This window comes from Crocuta crocuta, unplaced genomic scaffold, assembly GCF_008692635.1.
Source record: "Crocuta crocuta isolate KB4526 unplaced genomic scaffold, BGI_CrCroc_1.0 scaffold155, whole genome shotgun sequence".
NCBI lineage: Eukaryota > Metazoa > Chordata > Mammalia > Carnivora > Hyaenidae > Crocuta > Crocuta crocuta.
Genome location: NW_027530365.1, coordinates 339,057 through 364,829, shown reverse-complemented (window position 1 = coordinate 364,829; position 25,773 = coordinate 339,057). Strand labels below are relative to the sequence as shown.

Here is a 25,773-nt window from a genome sequence, read left to right as displayed (position 1 = left end):
TGGCTCAGTTGGTTAAGCGTCTGACTTCAATTCACGTCATGATCTCATGGTTTGTGAGTTCAAGTCCTGCTTCAGGCTCTGCGCTGACCACTCAGAGCCTGGAATTTGCTTTGGATTCTGTGTGTGTGTGTGTGTGTGTGTGTGTGTGTGTGTGTGTGTCTGCCCCTCCCCCACTCATGCTGGGTTTCTCTCTCCCTCTCAAAAAAAACTTTAAAAAATAAATAAAGGAGTTGTCCAAAATCATATGCAAACGCGAAGAGAAAATCAAGAAAAAGAGTCTGTGAAAAAGCTGGGGAACCAGTTTGTAAAGGATCAGTCACCCCAGGCTGAGATTTTGGTGAGTGACTTTGCCTGCTTATCCTCTTTGCCGAAGACAGAAGGTACCTGTGTCTGTCCAGAGCTCCAGGCCAACTTCTTCCATGGAAACAAAAGCAGGTGAGCATTTCTGACCCTGGCCTGGCTCAAGCAGCCCGTTAGCAGCGCGGGACTCCCAAAAGCTAAAATCCTCACAGGAGCCATTCAGGTGTTCCTACTTCGGCAAAGCAAAACAGCATACAAATCAACAGGTCACATGCAAAGCACAAAAGAGATAAACAACTAATTGGCAACACAAGAGGCTGCTGAGGGAAAACTCCTGAATCAGGGCCAAATACACTGTGAAAGTTTCACTTAAAAAGTTAAGTATAGGCATCAAACAAACCCACAACTGGAAAATTGGTAGGGAAAAGAAAAAAGCAAGTTCAATGATCTTTCATGAATGTATTTTCCAGATTAAAAGAAACAAATATTCTTTCTATCTAAAGCAACAAATATATTTTTTCTTTGCTTTCAATAGATTTTCACCATCAATATATTTGAAGGTTTAAATCATTCCCCTGGGGGCACCTGGATGGCTCATTTGGTTAAACACAGGACTCTTAATTTTAACTCAGATCATCATCTCACAGTTCATGGATTTGAGCCCCACACGGGCTCCACGCAGACAGCACAAAACCCACTTAGGATCTTCTTTCTCCCTCTCTGCCCCTCCTCTGCTTGTGCTCATCTGCATGCTCGCTTTCTCTCTCTCTCTCTCTCAAAATAGATAAACTTTATTAAATAAAAAAATAAAGAAAGAAATCATTCCCCTGACACAGAAAGAAATCTATCTGATCTTCACACTAGTTTCAGACATTTCATCCACTCAGTCCACAAAAGCTTTGGGGGTCACAGATCATCCTTCACTTTAATGCCACAAAGGGTTATTAAGCATCTACTTAGTCCCAAGCACTATGGTAGGCAGACATCATAAGTAGTATGAAGATGTGGCAGGGACACAGGTGCTTACTCTGTAATACATAAAGACACACACAATTATACTGGAAGGCAGTATATGTGAAGTAGAAGAAGGCATTCATTCATTCATTCATCCACCCATCATCTATTCAGTCATTCAACCAACATTTATTCAATGCCTGCTACATGCTGGGCACAGGACTCTGAGCACGGTCCTTTCAACTGGAGAAGATTTCTGGAACAAGGCAGCATTTAAATATGTATTACCATTGCATACAACATTGCTAAACAAATGAAAATTTTCCAACTCCCTGAAACTTACCAAGATTTGTCTTTCCAAGAGAAAAACATGGTCTCTGATTTAACTTTTTCCATAAAATGTAACTAAGCTGAATTTTAAAGAGTGTTTTCTAAAGGGTGCTTTTAATGATGAGTATCCTCATGGTTCTCTCAATTATTTACATGGTTAAAAAAAGTTGAAAACCAACCTTTTTCCTTTTCACTTTACTATTCCACATCTCGAGACCCCCAAGATCAATACTTGCTTCTCCTATTTAAAAAGAAGGTAGAAAGCACTTAACAACATGCAGAAGGAGTAGGGTATAAAGGCTTTGGAACCAGACACACTGGGGATGAACTCCCAGCTCAATCCCTTACCGACTGTGTGACCTTGGCAAATGACTCAGCCTCTCTGGGCTCAGTTCCTTCATTTATAAATTGGGGTCAATAGTTCTACTCTCACAGTGGTCATGAGGATTAAATGAGCTAATAAAAATAAAGTCCTTAATAGAGTGTTCCACACATATAAAGCTTAATAGATGGTAGTTATATTTTTAATAGCATTTAAACACTCAAAGTTGTATTACGGGAAATAATACTCATAAGTACCACTTATTTCATAAGTACTACTGTTATTTAAAGGGAAATTGGGAGCTGAAGTGTGTCACAAAAGGTTTGTTGTCAATGTATGTACTTATCCAATAAATTAAGAGGTTTTTGTCCATCCATTCATTCAACCAGAGTTTTTTGAGCACTTGCCATGTCCCCAGCCCTCCGAGAGCTTATGACCTAGAATAGGGATCACCAAAAATACCTATAAAAGGCCAGATAATAAATATTTTAGCATTTGCATGCCATACAGTTTCTGTTGCAACTACTCAATGCTGGCATGGTAGCACAGAAGCCCCCCACACCCTGCCCTGCACAATGTGTAAATGAATGTGTATAGGTGTGTTCCAATAAAACTTTATTTATAAAAAAGCCTCAGGCCAGATTTGGCCTGGAGGCCTTAGTTTGCCACCTCCTGATCTAACAGTCTAGTTTTATTTCCCAAAAGCCTTCTTTATCTGTTGGAATTGATTCCAACTTGGACCTGAGGAGGCAGAGCCAAAGGTAAGACAGTTCTTCTTCCCATACCAACTGCCTAAGCCACCCAGACCCTTCTAGATCATATATCACTCCATTCATGGACAGAGAAGCCAAAACAGGCCACAAAACCAGGCAAGCTTATAACAAAACCTTGAATCTCCAATATCCTCACCTCACAAATGAAGAGACTAGGACCCAGAGAAAAGAAATGCCATTCTGCGTGCCTTGCCACCAAGTACCTAGCAGAACTTGAGTTAGAACCAAGCCTCCGGCCTCAAAGACCAGAGTCCTTCCTGCTATACTTCACAGTCCCCTTCCAGAAGGAAAAAAGAAAGAAGGAGGGAGAGGTTCCCCAGGAAAGTCTACCAAAAGCAACTTGCCCACAGAAGCGTCCAGGATTTTGGCAGAAAAGACAGGCCACAAGGCGCTCTGGCCAAATGGCATTTTGTGTCAACTGACTGAGGAGACATGAATCTTAATTTAAAGAGTAACCTAAACACCTGCACCAATTTCTCACAATTAATTGTCTGACAGTTTTAGGAGCACTGATCATTGACTTCTGACCACTTGAGGGATCCAGCCACAAGCAACTCCCCTCCCAACCACTCCTAATCTAGGCTTCCAGGCACTGCCCTACATGAAGGGATGCTTGTTTCTTTCCGTGCCCAGACCTCCTTAAAGGAAAAGATGCTCGGGGCACACAATTTTCAGATGAGCATGAACTTACCTTCTTGCCACTCTCTCTACTCTATATTCACCCCAGTCAAAGCAAATTATACATTAACCTCGATCCCACAATTTTATATAGTTGGTTGGTTCTGTATCCTCTCAGCACTTCCTGTGTCCTTTAGGGTCCATTTTCAGACACAATTTAGGTTTCTAGCACCCCACTGGAAGAAGGGACAAGAAGAGACTAGACAATCCATAGGAGTCCCTAAGGTCCACACTCAGAAGCTCTGGCTTTTTTGGCAAATATTTTTCTAACTATCACTTAGTCATTTTCCCACAGAGAGCCTATTTACTTCCCAAAAGCTTACAATTAAATTCCATAAGCTAAAATATCAAATCATTTGTAGTCTGGTATTATTTCCCAAAATACTTTTCATGCCCCCCCCCGAAATCCTTGCTCCGGCCAGAGGAACTACCAGCCATGCTCCAAGGGGTAGCATCGGTTTCACACTTCTGTGCCCTCACACAAGCAGATCCCTTCACCTGGTATGTCTTTTTCTCTTTTTCCTGAATATCACCTTCAAGACCTTCCAACATCCAGCTTAAATTCCATCTTTCCTGTGAAGCCTTCTCAGATATCCTCCGGACAATTAATCGGCCCTTCTTCTCTAAACCTGCAACACTTTATACCACTTACCATACTACATTATATTATTGAGTGTGTGTGTGTGTGTCTGTCTGTCTGTCTGTCCCCACCCATCTCTGAGTTCTTTAAAGGCTGGAACTATGTCTTTTCATCTCCAAAACTCAGCACTGGATCTGGACACATGGTTAAGCAAAGAAAGGGTACCTTCAAATTCTATGTGATTTCCTAATGCATATAAAAGTGTCAGGGCCAGAAAACTAGAAAGGCATCAACAAAAAGGAGGAAAGAAAAGGCTTTAGAATGGTCCCAAATATCTCTTGATTCCTCTGGCCACTTCCCAAGAAGGAACATTCTTCCTCAAATCAACCAAAAGGCTTTGTGACCAAATCCACTGACCTGCTGATAATTTCCCAACACACCTATAAAATGAACATATGCACTAAATTCTCAAAATGGGTTTCTCTTTTCTTAACTGAATATATTTTTCCTAAATACATTTTGTATGTTTCTTCTCCTCCTACACGAACACCTGACCTTTAAACTCCACTGAACCTGGGCAAGCTGCCTGCATCTAACCTGTTTGTAACATTGGAATCCAAGGGTTGGTGAGTTAAAGAACTGATGAGTTTTTTGTTTGTTTTATGAACTTTCCTCTGGCAAGATGAGCTAACAAGAATTGAACTCTGTGTACCTCCTTTGTCAGTCTCCCACGGCACCTTCTTTGAACCTCTCATAGGCCTTGCTTTAAGAAAATCCAAAATCTAAAAAGTTAAATGTCCAATGTATTCTTGGCTTTGGAAAAGAATGGCAGATGATTAGTTTATCAACATTTTCTTACACAGATATTTTCAGGTTTTTATATCCACCACCTAAAGTGACATATGCTCACAAACAACTTTCTTTCTTTAATCCGAAGGAGAAAACCCCATTTGATGAAACTTGGCCCTTCGGCAGCCCCCCCTGCTCAGGCATCACACTGGACGTGGACTGAGGTTTTCTGGAGTGTCTGCCCTCAACATGGAGGACAGGGCCTCAATTCTAGACTTCTTTGAACCTCCCATTCCCCACAATGCATATATGCCACACAAGATACTAATTCAAACACAATTTGGAAGCAAACCAGGTATCTGAGTGTTGGAGTCTCTTCTGCACTGAAATAAAAACATTTCAGCTCCAGGCACCTCCTGCTATTCTTTCCGGAAGACTTTTTGTCTTGTTTTTCCCTTGCTCCCGATACTTATTATAGACACTCTATATGGCATTCATCCGCTGTAGAGTACTCATGAGTTTGCCTCTCCATCTCCCTCTTAATGGCAGAGCTTATTTCTAAATTCCCAGTACCCAGCTAGGCTGCCGCACAGAAGTGCTTATTAGTATCAGCTGAATGTTTCTGACTGCCCCGATACTACCTTTCCAGCTCACCTGAAGACTCTGGGAGGGCCATACCTTTCCTTGGACTGGCTATGGCCCCAAAGAAGTATTTAAGATGCTGAATGTAGCAGGTGGCCTCAGCATCAATATCCCTTTGTAGTCAGTTCCAGGTGGCCATGAATCAAGTTGTATGACAAGATGACTACATCTAGCCCCAGGGTCCCTACTGATAATTACCTATATTCTTTTGAAGATCTCTTATCTTTCCAGAATCCAGTTCATCTGAGATAAAAACTGTATCTCTTCTTAGTGATACTCAAACTAGGTGGCTTACAGTCTTTTTTTAATTAAAAAAAAAAAAAGTAAAGCCCTGTAATTCTAAAAAATATAAGCCGAAGCTAATCTTGTGGCTCATAGGTACTATAGATTGATTCACTCATTTCTCCCCTTTCCTGCTGCCTTTACCTCTTCAACTACAGAGACTAGAAAATGAAATTCAAATTCACAGCCTCATCTGCAGCTAAAGAGACACATCTGACATAGTTCTGGCCAGTGAAATGTAGATGAAAGTTACTTGGAAGACTTTTTTTTCCCAATATAAATGTGTGCACTGTCTGCTGCTACAACTGTAAGACAATAGGGCAAGGCAGATATTCATTCATTCATTCAACAGATATTTACTAAAAAGGGAATTATTGGATTAATCAGAATACTACTGATTAATTAGTAATTAGAATACTACTAATTAGTGAATTAATTAGAATACAAACTAGGCTGGTGTAATAAGAAACCCAAAGTTACAAAACAAGCTTAATCAAGATACAAATTTATTTGTCTCTCACATCTACATTCTCTTCCAGATAAAAAGTGCAGATATTCAGTCCAGGCCTAACATGACAGCTCAGTGGTGATGAGGACCCAGAACTCTTCCATCTCATTGCTCTGCCATTCTGAAAGTGTTACCTTTATTCATATAGTTGAAGTTGGCTCACAAGAAGGAGAAAAAAGGGAAAGAGATGGCCCACTCCTTTCCTTCTAAGAATGGAACTTGGCAATTAAATACATTTCCTCTGTTCACATCCCTTTAGCCAGAACCTTGGTCATATGACCATATTCAGTTACAAGAAAGGCTGGGAAATGTGCCCAGTGAAAGCCCCTATTACTATAAAAGAAGAAGAAGGAAATGGAGGAGAGGAGGAAGAAGAGAGGGATGAGGAGGAGGACGGGAAGGAGAGGAGAACAATAAACATTGGGAAGAAAACATAGCCAGGCTTCTAGATGCAGGGCACTATGCTGGGCATTAAGGATAGAGATGAATAAGTCCTAGTCCTTCCTCTCAAGGAGCTAAGAGTTATTAGTACAAACTGAAAAGTGTGCAAGCACCTTTGTATCACCAGAGACCGGCCCATAGCTCTGTACCCTATTGATGTTGAGCAAACGTTTGTTGATGCCAATCAGCAGGAACAGTAACTACTCCCCCCAGGACCAATATGTGCCCACTACTGAACTGGGACTTGGGAAGCAACTGTGGATATGGCATCATTCCTGCCCTCAGGAGTGCCCAGCATAGTCAGGAGACAAGAGAGCACATACATATGGAAAGATGATGCAGTGAGGAATGCAAAGCCCAGTGCCAGGTGAGGGAAAGCTCTCTGAAGCTGGGGACAGCCACAAATGGCTCTGGATGGGGAAGAGTGACATCAGCTGACTCAGGACAGATCTTAGATGAAATGTTGGGATAGGTAAAGGCAGGGTTACTAGAGGCCGATGCAGGCACCAGCTCATCACGTGAGACAGCCCTGCTAAGTAAGCCCAGTTGGGTGGAGGAAGATATCGCCCTACTCTCTCATCAGGCAGAAATGTCCTAGATAATCCCAGCACACAGCTGCTGCTCCCCCCACCCCCAAGAGACAGGCATTGAATCCTTATATTCCAAACATAACCCCCCCAAGCTCCCAGCTTGCCCATCATTAATGATTTCACGGTCCCAGTTAAAACAGTATTTCCCTAAAGCAATTTTCCCAGAAGTGGCAGAAGGGGAGAGATTAGCTGCAGTTGCCATGGTGAGTCTCAGAAGACCATCTGTCCTGGATGGTTTAGACTTTCACCTCCCTCAAGGTTATTTCTTAAGGTCGGATGCTCTCAAAAGTCACTCCTAGTTGTAAAGTTCTGAGAATGTAAATTGGAATCCTGAGATCTGAAACTTCCTAGGATAAAAGGGAGGAACACCTTGACCAAATGAAGAAGAAATCATTTATGAAAAGGACCCAGTACAGTGTCTGACAAATAATAGTGCCTCTTTAAAGACTTGTTAGTATCATTTTTAGATTATTTTTTTAGTATTAGTTTCTTGTTTCTTTATCAATATCCATACCCCACCTCAACCCAGAGAGAATTCCACGTGGCTTATGCTACAGTGAACACAATAACAAGTATTTTTAAGTCAGTCAATGAGTCTATCAACAAGACAAGGAAAGAAAACAGGCGGAAACACAGCACAAAGATAGAAAGGCCACAGTATCCTAACCCTGAAACATACATTTCCTCTGAGCTTCATTTAAGCCAACAGAAAAAGAAAAATTAAATTATTCACAAAATTTATACCATATGAAAAACACATACAAGCTGATAACAAAACCCCCAAGAACTCAGTTCAAAGCTTTGCTGAGCCACGGGGCGCCCGGGTGGCTTAGTCGGTTAAGCGTCCGGCTTTCACTCAGGTCATGATCCCGCGGTTCGTGGGTTCGAGCCCCGCGTCGGGCTCGGTGCTGACTGCCAGCTCAGAGCCTGGAGCCTCTTTCAGAGTCTGTGACTCCCTCTCTCTCTGACCCTCCCCTGCTCATGCTGTCTCTCTCTCTCTCTCTCTCCTAGAAATAAATAAAAAACATTAAAAAAAAAATTTTTTTAATAAATAAATAAATAAATAAAAAAGCTTTGCTGAGCCACATACTAGTTTCAGGGAATTTAACCCAGGTATGTAAAAGTTAAAAGAAAGTCAGCGGGCAGGAAGCAGGGAAGTCCATGGATAACAAAATGAGGAATTACTGGACTAAACAAGGTCAAACAGTTTGCTTGGTTGCAGGGCTTTGCAGAACCATTAATACATTCATTGTAAATCTCCAAAGGGCAATACAATTACCTTACTTATATAGACAAGGAGCATGTGTTTTAATGGAGCATCTTATACTCCAGAAAATGCCCCGTGGAGGAAGAGAGAATCACTACTATAATTTTATTATCATCACTGTAAGACAACTCAGGCTACTTACCAAGGAGCACCTTTTTGCTTTTTTTTAAGGAACAAGAACAAGGTTCTGCATGTCCCCATCTTTCTCTCTTAATTTGGCTTGGTAGTTTCATTCTAGATAATGCATTACTAGCAACTGTCAATAGCTGCACTGGAGGGCATCTTAGACTTTGCAGTGGACCTGCCCCCTTCCTCATTCTGTCACCTATGCATATCAGGAGGTAGGAAGGATCTATATTCTCATCTCTGTCTTAAAAGGATGGAAAAAAATAAAAGAATCCCCCAAAAACTGAGATTCAAGGTCATAGTTAGTCAATGACCGAGCTGGTCCTGGAGCACAGGCTTCCCAGCTCTGGGCTACCAATGTGGCAGAGCCTGTCCCTCTCCCTCCTGCGTCCTTCCCCTCCCTATCAGATGCTACTTTTATCTTCCTGTGTGTCTGCAGGTGGGTGGCAAGGCTGCTGACTCCTTTCTGGCTCAGTTTGGGCCCTTCTCTTTCATCCATTAATTAAATCACGCACTTTTCTTATAGGGGAGCAAAATCTTCAAAAGAGGAAAAAGAACCCTCCCTTTCAGAACATTCAGGGATTAAAGTTCATCTGGCTATGGAATGCTCACCAGGGACTAAACGCATTACTGAGGAGCAAGTGCTGAAAGCCAGTGACACATTAATATGGAAACGTAAAGAGAGAGTTCAGGCTGCCAAAACGCTGTGTCTCTGGCATTCCTAAGGTGGGGCCAAACCGGAGAATGGCACCTCAGGGGACATGCAGGTTTAGAAACTGGTCAGGGTGATTTAGGATTAGCATTCAGTGGTAGCACTGTCCACTGCAGTGACCTTGAGGCAGTCAGAACAAGAGTGCCCTTGGAAGTGATCAGCACAGGGTGCCTCCTCACGTGGAGAGAGTGTACAGCCTGGCCACAACCATGCCCCCTGCACTGACATGAATCCAGCATCAAGTCCACAGAAAAGACAGTCCTGAACAAAAGTCTATGTACTTCATCTCTATTTATTCAGCTTCACTAGGGTTCCTCACTAGGAATTCTAGGCAAGAGGCTTTCCAAATAACAGAACAACTGTTCAAACACCAAACTTTTTTTAAATTTGAAATAATCTTAGATTCAGAGGAAGTTGCAAAAATAGTACATAGAGGTCTCACGTACCCTCTCCCCAATTTCCCCCCGTGTAACATCTTACATAACTACAATACAGCAGAAAAATCAGGACACTGACTTTGATACATCCAGAGGCCTTACTCAGATTTTACCTATTTTACATGCACTCATTTGTGTGGTGCATGTATGGTCCGTGCAGTTTACCACATGTAGATTTACATAACCACCATCATAATCACGATGCAAAACTGTTCCATCACCACAGGGTCTCCCGTGTTACCATTTTATAGTCACAGTCCTCCCAGCCAAGGGCCCCCCCAACGCAGTCCCTGACACCTAGCAACCATTAGTCTGTTCTTCATCCCTATCGTTTTATTTTTAAAATGTTATATAAACGTATTGTTTGAGATTAGTTTTTGTTCAGTCTGCATAATTCCCTTGAGATCCCTCCACGTTGATAGATCTAGCAATCATTCATTTCTTCTACTGCTGAACAATATTCCTGGTATGGACGTACCACTGCTTGTTTAACCATTCACCCACTAAAGGACATTTGGATTATTTCCAACTTTGTGTAGACATAAGTTTTCATATCTCTGGAACAAATGTACAGGAGTACAACTGCTGGGGCATATGTCAAACTGTTTTTTGTTTGTTTGTTTGTTTGTTTGTCAAAAAATAATTTGATGTACCATAGGATTTTACTCATATGTGGATGTTAAGAAACAAAACATTTTGATTAACATCTGGGAAGGGACAGGAGAAGACAAGAGAGGGAAACAAACCAGATGAGACTTTAAGGATAGAGAACAAACTGAGGGTTGATAGAGGAAGATGGGTGGGGAATGGGCTAGATAGGTGAAGGGCATTAAGGAGGGCACTTGTTCTGATGAGTACTGGGTGTTGTATGTAAGTGATGAATCACTGAATTCTACTCCTGAAACCTGAAATACTCTACTGTATATTAACTGACTAAAATTTAAGTTTAAAAAAAAAAAACAATTTGATGGACTTTTCTAAAAAGATGTATTTCACACAGAACCCTGCCCTGTTAATCACAGTACAATGTAAATCATTTAATCTCATTTTTAATTACTTGGGACAATTATTATGACCCATTGAAATCTCACTAAATTAAAGTGCCCCCACAGTATTAGGAGTTTTGATGTCAAAGTGCTTCCATTCCTGCATTTGTTACATTTTCCTCAAAGTTTCCAGATGTGCTGCTCATGTATATGCCTATTGAACACCTGAAATGTGGCAAGTCTAAATTGAGCTGTGCTATTAGTTTAAAAAGAATGTGAGGGGGCACTTGGGTGACTCAGTCAGTTAAGTGTCTGACTTAGGCTCAGGTCATGATCTCACAGTTCATGGGTTTGAGTCCCCCCTCAGGCTCTGTGCTGACAGCTCAGAGCCTGGAGCCCTGTGTCTCCCTCTTCTCTCTCCCTCACCTACTTACTCACTCACTATCTCTCTCAAAAATAAATAAACATTTTAAAACTTTAAAAATAAATAAAAAATAAAAAGAAAAATGTGAGAGGCAACTGGCTGGCTCAGGCAGCTAAAGGGCCAACTCTTGGTTTCAGCTCAGGTCATGATTTCACAGTCCATGGTTCCAAGCCCCGTATTGGGCTCTGTGCTGACATCATGGAGCTTGCTTGGGATTCTCTCTCTCCCTCTCTCTCTGCCCTTTGCCTCCTTGCTCTCTCTCTCTCCTCTCTCAAAATAAACATTTTAAAAAATGGAAGAATATAAAATATCTCATTAGTAATTTTTAAACTGATTATATGTTGAATGATATTTTGTACATCTTGGATTAAAGAAAATATATTATAAAATCAATTTCATTTGTTCCCTTATACCTTTTTAATGTGGCTACTAGAAACTTTAAAATTACATATTGGGCTCATCTTATAATTTTATTGGGCAGCACTGGTCCATAGGGATTTTGTTTGCCTGTATATTTGCTTTTATCTAGGTTGCTAAAGGTAATTATTATTTAACGCTGAGATATGTGGTATGTTACTATTACTGATATACTCTGTAGCATCAACATAATGCTGTAAGAAAATGGTAATTATCTAAAGCCAGAGTCCCATCATTACTTTCAAAACTGCATGAAAAGAGGCTGGTGTCAAGATGGACAAACTCATGAAACTCAGGAAGATGGTGCTGGTCCTGGCCAGACGCTACTCTGGACACAAGATGGTCATCATGAAGAACATGATGATCGTACCTCAGACCATCCCAAGAGCCATGTTCCTGGTGGCTGGAATTAACGGCTATCCCCGCAAAGTGACAGCTACCATGGGCAAGAAGAAAACTGCCAAAAGGTCAGAGATCAAGCCTTTTGTGAAAGTTTATAACTACAATCACCTCATACCCACAAGGTACTCTGTGGATATCACCCTGGACAAAACCATTCTCAACAAGGTCTTCAGAGACCCACTCTTAAATGCAAGGCATGACGAGAGGCCAAGGTCAAATTCAAGGAGAGGTACAAGACCAGCAAGAACAAATGGTTCTTCCAGAGCTGTGGTTTTAAATGTTTTGTTTCAGTCATCAAAAATAAAAAGAATTGCATGAAAAGAGGCAATAGAGAAGAATAAAGATCTGGTATGTGACTCTGAAAAATCAGAACTTTATTCCCAATCCATCCTCAAAAAAATTATTTACTCATATTCATACATTTCAACTTCTATGAACCTCCCTTTCTTGCCTTGCCTATTTCATGAAAGTACTGTGAAAATTAAGTGGGAGAATCCATTTGAAGGTGCTTCAGTAACTCTAAAGTAGCACGCCCAAAACCAGAAATGCAGAAGTCTGTACTCAACCTGTGTACAGCTGACTCACCAGATTAGTCAGCACTTCCCAGGATCCCGTCTGGAAAGCATCTGCCTGCTGTCCATGGCACCCCTGGACAAGCCTTGCACTTCTGCTCCCACCTCGTCCTCACCCGCTCTCAAATTTTATTCTAACAAGAATCAGTAGAGTGTAGTCCCAAAGCTCATTACAGGTTTGTTTTATGACTTCAACTGTATAAGATGTAAATTCATGAAATGAGTATGAAAAGAGAGTGGTTAGGCTCCTGGGTGGCTCAGTCAAGAGCAACTGACTCTTGATTTCGGCTCAGGTCATGATCCCAGGGTTGTGGGATTGAGCCCCAAGTCAGTCTCCATGCTGAGTGTGCAACCTGCTTAAAGTTGTTTCTCTCTCTTTCTCTCTCTCTCCCACCACCCCTCCTCTGCTCCTGCTCTCTCTTTCTCTCTCTCTCTTTCTTTCTCTCTCTCTAAATAAATAAATAAACTTTAAAAAATGTAAGTGACTCAATATTTTAAAAATAGATGATGGGGACACCTGGGTGGCTCAGTCGGTTAAGCGTCTGACTTCAGTTCAGGTGATGATCTCATAGTTCATGAGTTCGAGCTCACGTCAGGCTCTGTGCTGACAGCCCAGAGCCTGGAGCCTGTTTTGGATTCTGTGTCATGATCTCTCTCTGCCTCTTCCCCATTTCGTGCTTTGTCTCTCTCTCAAAAATAAACATTAAAAAAATTAAATAAAAATAGATGATGGCCATAAATAAAACTACATAACATGCATATCCATGTTAAGAATAGAAAATACAAAAGCAAGTGAAAAAAGGGGGGACACTTCAGATGCTAGTGATTCTTTAAGGCCACTTATTAATTCATACAAAAGACAAATGTAAAATTACAACATTTTAGTAATGATAGCACAGCAATTCTCCCATCATAATAAATAGTCGACTGTCTGCACTGGGGCTCAGATAAAATAAAAATGATATCAGCAACAAGTAAACATATTTATTAAGTTCCTATTATATGTTAAGAGCTTTACATTATTTCATTTAATGCATACACACAAAACCAGAGAAACACTCAATATGTCTATTTTATAGATGAAAAACTCTAAGCCTAAAAAGAGCCAGGTAATAACTCCATGGAGGCAGTTCTAGGACTCAAGGCAGTTCTGGGATCAAGAGTCATGCTACATCCTAGAATGACAAAAATTCAGACTATTAAGCCTCAAGGATGAGAAAGACTTTCTCATCAGAGCAGAGCTTCTAGAACATTAGTGTGCATATGAATCACCTGTAAATCTTGGTAAAATGCAGAGTCTGATTCAGTAAGTCAGGAAGGCATCTGAGACTCTGCATCTCTAGCCAGTTTCCAGGTGATGCTGAGGTGGCCGGTCCTTAGACCACACTCTGAGCAGCAAGGTCCTGACCTAGGGCACACCCACTCATTGTCCTTCTCACAGGGCCCTGTTTCCCTTCACGTGGCAGCCATCATTCAGAACATCATAACCCTCTCTGCCTCTCCAGCTCCTGGTCCACACCAGCTTCTTATACCCAGGACAGGTGTATGTGGGTCAGAGCTCCAAGCATTCCATGGATAGACAGGCCTAGCAGCACTGAGAAGAACAAGGGAAAGACCCATACCTCTTGGGGCTTTGAACCTAAAATCCAGAACCTACTCCTGAAAATATGCCCGTATAATAAGTTCACAAACAAATGATCATTTCAGAGGTAACAGAGCATAACATCATAAAGGAGCTGACAATCATCGGAATATCTTAAAAGAAGTTAGCACTCTTTACATTTTCAAACTCAACATGGAGAAATATTGAAGCAAACATGGACCCAGAGTATCCCCCAGACCCATTCCTCCTAATGTCAAATCTTATCTGTCTGCACAGCATCCCTGTCTTTGAGTCTGGCTGCCTGCCCATCTCCTGGGCTGAGAAAAGGAAAGCACTCATGATCCTGCCTTCATTACAAGGGGAAATGCTAGCTTCTGCTTTTAATTAAGCAATTTATACTGATTTTCTTCTCTGACTATAAAAGATATCCAACTGCATATTTTCTAAATGATCTATACAGATCTAATAAACAATGTTTTTCCAGTAAAAAGGCAGCTCCCACTGTCTGCCATAAAAATTTGAGCTTTCTAATATTCATTGATTTGACAAATATTTAATGAATACCTCTTATTTATGCCAGGCTCACTGGCTGCGCGCTGAAGCTAGGAAGGAGACTTAAACACCATTCCTCCTCACCCAGAGCACACAGTCCAGAGGGGCGGGAAACATATAAACAAACAATCCCAATAGAGAGTGATAGTGGCTATATAGGGGGGTGGAAATCAGGAAAGGAAGGATGGCTGTTTTTTCCTCCTGATTCAAATGCAGAATCATAATCCGTTTCCAATCTGAAGGGGCTTAGAGGCATAAACAGATGGAAAACCAGCAAAGTTGCTGGTTTACAATATATTCCTGAAATACACTGTGGTTAGCAATCAACAACCACACACACACTATGCCAGGCACTCCCCTGGGCAGTCGAGGGGTGACAGAGATTTCCACTGCCAAGGAGATTCCAGTGCCCTTGGGAAATGGGATATAGAAAGAGCAAAAACAGCAACCACCACTAGCATTCTACAAGGTTTTTAAGCACTACTGGAAAAAAAGTTGAGCAATGTAGACTGTGGCTAGGTCATGGAGAGCTCTGACCCTCCATGGCCATGGGCAATGGGGAGCCACTGAAGATTTTTTTGAGGAAGGGAAATGACATGATGAAAGCTGCTCGTATATCATTTATATAATCCTATAATTTAATAATAAGAAAACCTACTCTTTCTTGACCACTTATTATGAGCCAGTCACTATTATTTCCAGGGCTTTACAAGTATTATCTCTCATTTTCCTAATAACCTCTAAAGTAAACATGATCATCCCCTTTCTAGAGATGAGGGAACTGAGATTCAGAAACATTAAGCAAGTGCGTGTAGGTCACATGATGGATGTAAGTGATGGATCTGGGAGAGTTAATCCAGCTAGTTGGATTAATATGAGGAAGAGATTACTGGCAAGGAAATTGGTATGAATGGTATGGTGATGAAAGGTATGGTGATGGCACGAAAAACAGACAAGGCTATAATGCAGGTCATCACAAAAGGGTTCATCTGCTTTTTCAAAGTTATCTAGTGATGGTTCACCGCAGGGCAGCAATAAAGTCAACAACCACACCATGTTAAGGACCTACTATGTGCTGGGTACTATGTATGAGCAGGGCTTGGGATGCAAATTATAATTCAAGGAGTGACTATCTATCACCACAAGACAAGGAAATAGGACAGTGAGAGATCCTCTTCTCTCCTTCCTACGACAGCTGACCGCAGACTGCCCGGCTTAATGCATACACAATACTGGAAACCACCACAAGGGGTCAGGCCTGTGGTTGCTGCCTCCTCCTCCTCCTCCTCCTCCACCACCTCCTCCTCTGTCTCCCCCTCCATCTTTCCTGCTCATCCACTTCCTTCTCCTTCTCCTCCTCCTCCTCCTTGCCCAAAAGGCTATGTCCCCACTGACTTGTTCCTCAAGGGCTCTTGGTCCTGATTCTGAATTATTTTAACAAAGACCAGCTATATAATTCACAGGGCCCAGTGCAAAATAAAAATGCAGGTCCCTTTGTTCCAAATAATATTAAAAATTTCAGGACAGCAACAGCAGAGTATTAAGCCCACAGTGGAGGCTGAAGACAGGAGCCTTGTTCAGCTGCACAGGTTGCACACCCATGAAGCTGGCCCTGATTGTAACCCAGGTCCTACTTCCCTGGATTGGTAACAATTGTATGTGGCACAGAAAGGTGCCTGACTGATTCCTGGAGAATAATTCTCCCATTCTTATTTTCTGAGGATCAGGAGCTCTATGACCCAGGAAACAGCTTCTCAGTTCAATGACAGTCAGTAAGTTATGGGCTCATAATAGAGATGAAGCTGATCCAATGGCCAAGGTTAACTTTCTCCCCTTCCATTACATGCTTTCCAATGATTGTGTGGTTCTGTATTTGGTGACAAGGAACTTGGTGCTCTGCCCTCTCAGAGGCTATCTTTAAGATAGATAACACAGCTGTGATTGGAGGTTCGGAGGAGAGTCAAGGCTACAATCATTCCAACTTTCAAAAACACAAAACTGGGTGGGGCACCTGGGTGGCTCAGTCAGTTGAGGATCTGACTCTTGATTTCAGCTCAGCTCAGGATCCCAGGGTCGTGGGACTGAGCCCCACATTAGTCTCTGCACTGAGCATGGAGCCTGCTTAAGATTCTCTCTTTCTCTCTCTCTCTTGCTCTTTCTCTCTCTCTCTCTCTCTCTCTCTCTCTCTCAGGATGCCTGGTAGCTCAGTTGGTTAAGGGTCTGACTCTTGATTTCAGCTCAGGTCATGATCTCAGAGTTCGTGAGTTCAAGCCCCGCATCGGGCTCTGTGCTGACAACATAGAGCCTGCTTGGGATTCTCTCTCTCCCTCTCTCTCTGTCCCTCTCCCATGCTCACTCTCTCTCTCTCTCTCCTTCTTTCAAAATAAATAAACCTAAAAACAAATTCTCTCTCACTTCCTCTCTCTTCCACTCACATGTTCTCTCCAAAAACAAAATGAAGTGAAATAAATAAAAATTTTAAAAATAAAAACACAAAATTCTTCCTAAATTTAATATGCAAAGCTAGGTTAAAAAAAGATAATAAGAAACAAAAAATTATTATTATAATAATTTGACTCCTTATAATTATTAGTGACTATGCTAAAAGTCCTTTTAAAAGACATATAAATCTTTATGAATCCTGAGATTATTAGAAACCATGGTCATTTGTTTTCACAAAAGGGCTTGCTGCACTCAGCCTCTCCTCTTATGAAAATATGTATCTATAAAGAGCTAAATTTCAGGTAGAGGAAGACCAAAACAAGCAAGCAAACCCAACTAATTACTTGGCCTTAGATAAGTCCCTGTCCCTTGCTGGGCCAGGTATGCTCACCTGTAAATGCAAGGATTGGCCCACATGCCGGATGCCCATGAGGGCCTCACAACTCTGGCAGCCTTTGATTCCCACAGGAGGAACCCAGGAACACTGACACTTATCCTGCACATGCTCCCCTGAGGCACAGATGGACAAACCACAAAGTCTGGCACAGCAGACAGAGAATCGGCCAACAGCCAGTACACCTGGGTTCTATTCCTGGATCCAGGGATCACTCCTTTGAGGTGTGACTCACGGCAAGTCACTTCACTGCTATAAGCTTCAGTCTCTGTAACTATAAATTAATTAGCAGATACCTAAGGTCCTTCCCCATAAGGCACAGTGCCTGGTAAATATTAGCAAGTTCTCAATATTGGTTAGTTATTGTCATCAGTATCATTATTAATTATTATCCTCTATCCCAATGGTTCCCAATGATTTCAAGTAAGATGATGCCTTTTATTACAAAAAATGATATAATCTCCCCATCTTTAAAAGGTTTAACATTTCACATCAATTAATCAGGAAAATACAGAATATCAAAAAATCACTTTGAATTTTTATTCAGTCCATCAAAGCAACATTCATATATACTTGAAAAACATAGGGGACCCTGACCGAATCAGCAGTTGAGCATCAGACTTTGGCTCAGGTCATGATTTCATGGTTTGCAAGCTCGAGCCCCACGTTGGACTCTCTGCTATTAGCCCAGAGCCTGCTTCAGATCCTCTGTCCCCCTCTCTCTGCCCCTCCCCTGTTTGTGCTCTCTCTTTCTCTCTCTCAAAAATAAGTAAGCACTTAAAAAAAAAAAAAGAAAAATATAAAACATGATTTTATAATCACTAAAACTATTTAATCCTCAAAACCCTTGTGTTGATTCCAAGAACCTGAGCTGGGGACCCACTGCTCTGTGCTACCCACCAGCTCAGAAGGTCCCAGTCCATTGGCATCTCCACCTTCAGTCACCTAGAGTTCCCACCCCCTCCTCTTCTCTCTCATAGCTGTCCTTATCATATTGCCAAGACCTAAAACACAAGGTAAAAAGAAGAAATATGTATATACTTTGGAACTGAGTTCATAACTCTTTGTGCATGACTCTGCCTTTAAATCTTTTCTCTCACAGAGTACTAACATTTGAAGGGTAAGAATACCCAGCCCAATCTTAGATAAATTCTTCATAACTGGAGTTTACAATATATTAGGGGGGAAAAGCACAAAACATTAGAATATTAGAACAGAAACCCTTCTTTAAAACAATGCTTATTCAACTTTAATTTGCATACAAACCACCTGTTACAAACCACTTGTGAATATGCAGCTTATAATCCAATAGATCAGAACAGCCTCAGACTCTGCATTGCTTACAAACACTGAGGTGGTGTTTATGCTGCTGGTCCACAGAGCGGGATCCAGCCTGATTGCTTTGTATAAGAGAATCTGAAGATCAGAGAAAGCAAATGTCTTGTCAGGTGTCACACAGCTAGTTAGAGGCAGAGCTAGGAGATGAATTCAAGTTTGTTGATTTTTAGTTCAGAGCTCTTTTTGCTTTGCCCCGGCATCATCCTCCTTCTTGAAAAGAAAAAAAAGCTTCCGAGAAACATCTCATTTTCCGAGGACAGGGGTGAAATCATAGTCTCTTCCTCAGTTTCCAGCACAGGGTCTTGCAAACCAAATGTACTCAAAATAAAATGCGTCGATGGATTATGCAATCAGGCGGAAGAGGAGTCTTCTGGTTAGAGGAATGCCTTCACCTTTTTCCTCCCTTTTTCATGTCTTTAAGGACACCCCTCTGATCAGCTACACCATGTCTCCAAAACACCTGGTAACTCTACCCTGTCTAAAGTTTCCCTTCAGGTGTTCTTCTAAGTTAAAAATCAATTTATTGAGAGAAAGTTCAAAACAAGCTATTATTCTAAATCAATATTTAGAGAGGAGATAAGGGTTTTTATTCTGGTATCAGTGGGAGATTTTATGTTCCCGAATACAGTTTGCGCTAGACCATTTAAGGCACGTGAAGTGCTTGAAGAGCTGCACTCAGCGGTCTAAGTGTTCAGACAGGACAGCTTCAAAGCCTCGCTCAGCCTCCCACCTTGCAGAAACCACTCCCACAGGCTTCTGTGGCTTTGATCTGCATTTTAACAATCTGAAGAGCTCGAGAAAGCTTGTTCCATAACATGATTTAGCTTAGACCCAAGTACACAGTGGGTCCATGCTATGTCCCCAAGTGTCACATCCACCACCTACAGCCAGGTTTTCAACAGAACTTTCTTTAGAAGGTCAGAAAACACAACCTTGCAGAGAAGAAAGCTGGCAGTGTTTCAGCTGTTTCCACCTCTTATTCTATTCTATTACCTTGCTAAAATCAACAAGTTCAGTGCAAATAATTTGGGTTTGGATCTTGCCACACTTAGGAAAGCAAGAGGACAGAAAGGTAACACTTAAATCAGAAACTACTTTTTCCCCTTGCAGGAGGAAACATCAGCAAAGCTCCGAAGCCACAAGAGTGCTGCTCAGTGGGGCGTCTGATGGTTTCTAACTGGAGGAATGTAATCCATCAGTCTCTGGCCTGGATGCCTGGCTGCAAGCCCCCACCCCCAACTCCAATCTTCCTGGTCCTGCCCTTTTAACCACAGACTCCCCCCTTCCCCAGCACACAGGGCTCCGGCTCCCTTTGACGGTACACTTTTCGGAACCACACCGTGTGTGTTGACGGTTCTGTACATGCGGGCAGCCACACAGCAGTAAAGGACAGCCGTGTCTGGGAGCCGCAACTCACCATGACATTTCTCTTGTGACAAATTCTAATTCTTCTGTTTATCTCCACTGCCTTCCCCCCCAGTTCCATGAGTCTGGGAGTTCCTAGAAAACAGGGACAATGTTCTGCTCCCAGTATATCCTCGTACCCAATATAGTCCCTGGCACATATTCAGGATCTACAAAATGCTAGCTGTTTTTATTATTATGTACTATTAATAATTTCCCTGCACTTCTCCCCTCTGGCTCTCTGCTTCCTTCAGTAGGCGTCTCTAAAAACAGTCAGGGCCAAAGGGGCAGTCAAGCCATCTCATTTTACAGAGGAGGAAATTCAGTACAAACTTCAAGGGATGTGGTGGTCCAGTTAGTGGCCTAGCTGGCAGAGACACCCAGCGTCTGGCCTCTGTTGCTGAGCTATCCCAGTCCCTCCTCTTCTCTGTCTCCAGGCCAGACAGCAGGGCATCGAGGGCTACCACCTTGAGAGACAGAAGCTGGTTCGTGGGTGGTCCAATGACAGAGACTCCATCACTCTCCTCCAGACTCCAGCGCTGAGGGATTCTAGGTGGTTAATTCCGATCAACACCACTGTGGGCCTCAGGCTGCCCACCTGTAAAATGGTCCTCTCAGCTCACAGTTTTTGATGCTTACTGTGTGCACTCAGTATGTGCCAGCGGTTCAGGAGTATTACGATAGTTCATCCTCACCAAAAGGTAACGAGGTAGGCATAATTTGCACCCCAAGTTTTACACATAGAGAAACTGGGCTTTTGAGGTTTGCCCAAAGTCACAGATAGATGAATAGGTTTAGGGAACTCCCGGAGCCAGCATTTTGGTTTTCGTCTAATTTCTCTTTCTCAGGGGGCCCCTTGAGCCACAAGAAATGTAACAGTGAGGAAAGTCTTCACTGGGGGCAGACAGGAGGCTCACCCCCAAGCTTCCAGTTCCCAGCAGTCACCTCTGGCCCTTACCTAATTAAGTGCATTAGCGGCAGCTCCGCCTAATCCTAGGTGCACACAAGGAGAGACAGGAGACAGGATTCTTTCCCTGGGGGCTGCGCTTCTCCTGAGATTAGCCACAGTCCCCAGGAGGCTGTTATCCCAGCCCCTGGGGAGGGCAGCAACACAGCTGGGACGGAGCTTATCACAGGAAGCCAGCCGCGCCGGGGAAACAACACGCAGACCGCGTGACTCAGGTCCCTCCCAAGCACCAGGTGATGTGCCAGCTAGATGGGTGCACGTCCGCCAGTTCTCAGCAAGTGACGACGAAGCGGTTACTGTCTCTGCATTTTCTGGAGGTGCAGGGAAGGGCGGCAGCAAGCGTTCAAATTAAATGATATGTCCTGAGCATCTCCTAAGGGCCTTCCCAGAAGAAAGTACCTCTGCATTCCCAGCACCTAGCACTGTGCCTGGCACAGAGCAGGTGCTCAATCAGTTGATCAACATTCGAATGACTCTACTGACCCACCACCATGTTGGCGGAAGCAAAGTGTTCCTCAGCAGAAATGACAACGAGTATCAAGTCTCACCATCAATTCTCCCGTTTGGGATAGGTCCTGTAGCCTCGGTTTTCCCATTCTATAGTCCCAAATAATAATATCCATCGCTCCAAATCCCCATGATTTAGCCATTTGTCCCATGGGATGCTGGGCCAAATACAGGGAACAATTTAATAGAATAACTTGATAGGGTACAATTATTTAGGACACTTACTTAAAAGTTATTGAGCAACTATGATCTCCACAATGCAAAATTAGAGAAAGCTACCATAAAATTCTTAGGTTTAGGGATTATAAGGAGCCTGGGATTAGGGAAGAGAGTGAACTGGGACTTCCAGGGCCTCAAGTGATTTCATCAGAAACATGAGCAGCCTCACCACCAACTGTACCTCAAGTTCTTTAATCTTGCAGAAAAATACTTTCCAACTCAACTGGACATTAAAATTTCAGGGAAAGAACAAAGGAAATTAAATAAACTACAAACTTCCATTTTCCTCTCATTCAATCTCTTTTCAAAAGGCTATGAAGGAGAATTGGTGTAGTAGTAGTAGTAGCAGTAGTAGTAGTAGTAGTAGTAGTAGTAGTAGTAGTAGCAAAGTAACCTTGCTCGGGGTGCTATGCAGTTGGCAACATCCTTTCGCCTAATTTCTCACTGAATATGCATAACAATCCTCTGAGATTTTATTGGCCCATTTTACAAATTAGGAAGTGGAGGCCCAGGGAAATTAAGCACCTTGCCCAAGATTAGGCCCAGCAGATGCATGGCCCAAACCCAGATCTTTTCTCTCTCCAAACCATGCATTCTTTCCTCTGTGCAGGGCCGCCTCCAACACACCCTTATGTAAATGACAGTTATTGCCTCTTCCGCAGTGAGCTGAGTGCATAGCTTGTTGCTGGTAGTTTCTTAATTTCATTAGCTAGGGAATAGGAATGATAACAACACAGCCTCCCTGGCAGGGCTGTCGTGAGGTGAGGCTTGACTACTGGCTATAAGCACTCTGCAAATATTACCAGTGGGAGCACCTCATCGCTGATGTACTGTTAACTGAGACCACGCTCCCACTTCAAGCCTTTTGTCCTGGCTGGCCCCTCCTGGAGGGCTTCCCCACTGCACGTACACACACACACACACGCACACACACGCACACCAGCCACAGTGCTCATTCCTGTACTTGTGCTCAAGAGTCACCTTACCTGGGGTCATCCCTGCCACCCCATACAATGGCACCCACCCCACCCCATCGCTCACTACATCACAAGGTCTTGCACCCTGTTTCCTCTTCCTTAGCACTTAATATAACCTGAGAGAGCGTACATTGCTCCATGAGCAGGGCCTTAGTTTTGATTACTGCTTCACCGCCAGCATCTAGAACAATGCCAGCCAGCCACATACATATTTGCTGAGTGAATAAAGGAAGTCTCACGAGTCCATTCACCAAGAAATGGAGACAAACTCTTGCTTGCTATCTGACTCTTCCATCTCAGATAAGACTTTAAAGTTTACAAAGGTGTTTTTACATCCTTCATCTCCTTTAATCTTCCATAATCTTCAGGGAAGGAGTTATAATCCCTGCCACAGACATGAAGAAACTGAGACCCCAGCACTCAGAGCAGAGCAATTTCCTGGAAAGGCAGAGGGCTGGCTTGGGTTCTGAGCCCTACCCCAACCCCCAGCCCTCAGACAGCAGGGTCTTGGCCACCCTCTGAGTTGCCGTGGCCCCCTGGAGCAGCTGAGGCTCCCAGAGGAGGGCTGGTATACAGAGAGGGGCTTACGAAATGCTTTCTACCACTTAGATGAGCACCAAACATTAGACAGCAGACTTTTAAGAACTCGTTTGTCAAAATAAACCCATCCATTATTATCAATGGTATAAAAATGCATTATGTGTTATTGTTTTAGGGCCTCACAGATTCCTGTTTTCAATGAAGCCTCCCTGAGACACCTTTCCTGATTCCCTGTCGCTCAGTCCTACCTGGAGCCCTGATTTGCTGGCCCCTCCTCCATGCTTTCAGAAGCTGGCCCATGTCCTCACTGCTCAGCAGTCCCCCACCCCATAAGGCCAGCCTTGGAGCTCCCACCAGAAGTGCCTGCAGCTCCAGGACAGTGCCTGTAACCCAAGACGCCTCAGTGCACATCCTGACCAACCACCCCCCCGCCCCCCATCCCGGGAATAACACCAGGATGGCCAGAACCGGCACAGCCTAGGCCTTTCTCCCTGGTCACTGCCTCAGCGGCCGAGAAACGTAACCAATGCTTTGTTAAGCTCCTTCTTCTCTCTCTTGCATGAAGGAAAGGTAGCCCAGCCTGAAGCAGATGGTTCTAGGGATTTAAAAAGAGGTGTTGTAGGAAATACAAAGACACGCAGGGCTTTCTGACCATATTTACATCCAGATTGCTCGCAAATTCAAAACTTAGAGAATTTTTCCCCTCTACTTATTAAGCGAAGGAAGAGAGTAAGAGCTCCCCAGGGGATATTTCCCGAGTAATGAGACCTTTCAAAATTCCTGAAGAAAGAAAGGGGAGGGAAGAGCTTCTAGGAGGGCCAAAGGAGGGAGGGGAAGGGTTGTCAGGGCAAGGAAGAATCACTCAGCACCCCCGATCCTCAGCAGCCCTCACAGCCCGAACCTGCCTGCAGGCTCAGCCACGGCGCCCTCTCCCCTGTGGCAGGGGGCCAATGCTCTCCACACCTCTCAAACATACTACACATGAAAGAAGAGAACGAGAAGGACTCTGAGGGAGAATTTTAATTTGTTGCCAATTAAGGGCAGAGTGACCCTAATTTATAGCAGCAGAACTCAGAGTTATCACAGATTTTTCATCTTGGGAAAACAGCCCAGCTCTCAAGCTGCCCACTGCTCGCCTGCAAACAGAGCCCACAGCAGGTTTAATTGAGTCCAGATTGACTTTTTACGGGGTTGAATTCCTCCTCTTTTGGAAGAGATAGCCTTGAGATTTTCAGTTGTTCAAAGATGCATTTTTCAACTGCCAGATAGTAACAGCAAAGCAAGCTGGAAATATCCCAGCCTCTAGGAAGTAAGAACAAAGGTTAGTAAAAGTAAGTAGAGTCGATTCAGTGGGCCACCAGGCACTGTACTGGCTGTTCAAGCTCATGCTATGGAGCATCCAATCCAGTGATAGAGAAGATAATGGTTGCGCAAATAAATGTTTAATTACAAATCATAATGAAGAATATTTTATAATACAGGGTGCTATCAAAGTACGTAAGTGGGAACCCAACCGAGTCGGACCATTCAGAGAAAAGACAGTGAAGCCAGAGCAGGAACGGGAGCTGACAGGTTGAGGAAGGATGTATCTGTGGGAGGGGACAGTCCATGGAAAAGCCTCCATGTACAAGGCACCAGATGAGATCCAAGAGAGGCGGCAGACAGACAGACAAGGCCTGCCTGAAAGTCCTGCCAGACTATCCTTGATAATATTTTTGGTTGTGCCTGCACCCTCTCACTCCCTCCCTGATCTCTTTTGACTCGAGTTCCTATTGCCCCAACAGCTGTGAATTTCCTTCAGGATATTGAGATGTCCTGTATCTCTTCCTCCCATCCCCTTTGTTATGTCCACGGGGGCCCCTTTTCACTTTGATCCCCTTTGTGTTTTCAGAAAAAAACTCCAATGTCATCATTAAGTCTCGAGCAGTATCCAGCTCTGACAGCAGGAGGCACTCAGGTGTCCCTGCTCTCTGGCTTTGACCGCTCAGGACACCATACCAGAGAGAAACAGATTACTATTGGCTCACCTTCCCCACCTCCTTCAGAAAACCTGCTGAACAACACACACCTCTCTCTTTGATCTACAAAACTTGCCGTATGCACCTTCCTTGTGGCACGACTACTCTGAATTGAGCATTCACTCAACACGTATTTGGTGATTTCCTACTGACTGAAATGTGCTGGGCCTGGCAGTCTGAGCCTCAGTTTTCTCTTGGGAGTAAAAGTGTGACTTCCTTTTATAAATATACATGTACAGAAAAGACTAGCAGAGATTATCTCTGAATGGTAGGATTGTGG

At 43.2% G+C, this 25,773-nt stretch overlaps 1 pseudogene; it reads left to right on the top strand.

The window, feature by feature from the left end:
- Positions 1-11,831: 11,831 nt before the first annotated feature.
- On the top strand, positions 11,832-12,301 carry LOC144233290 (large ribosomal subunit protein eL27 pseudogene; annotated as a pseudogene).
- The last annotated feature ends 13,472 nt before the right edge of the window (positions 12,302-25,773 follow it).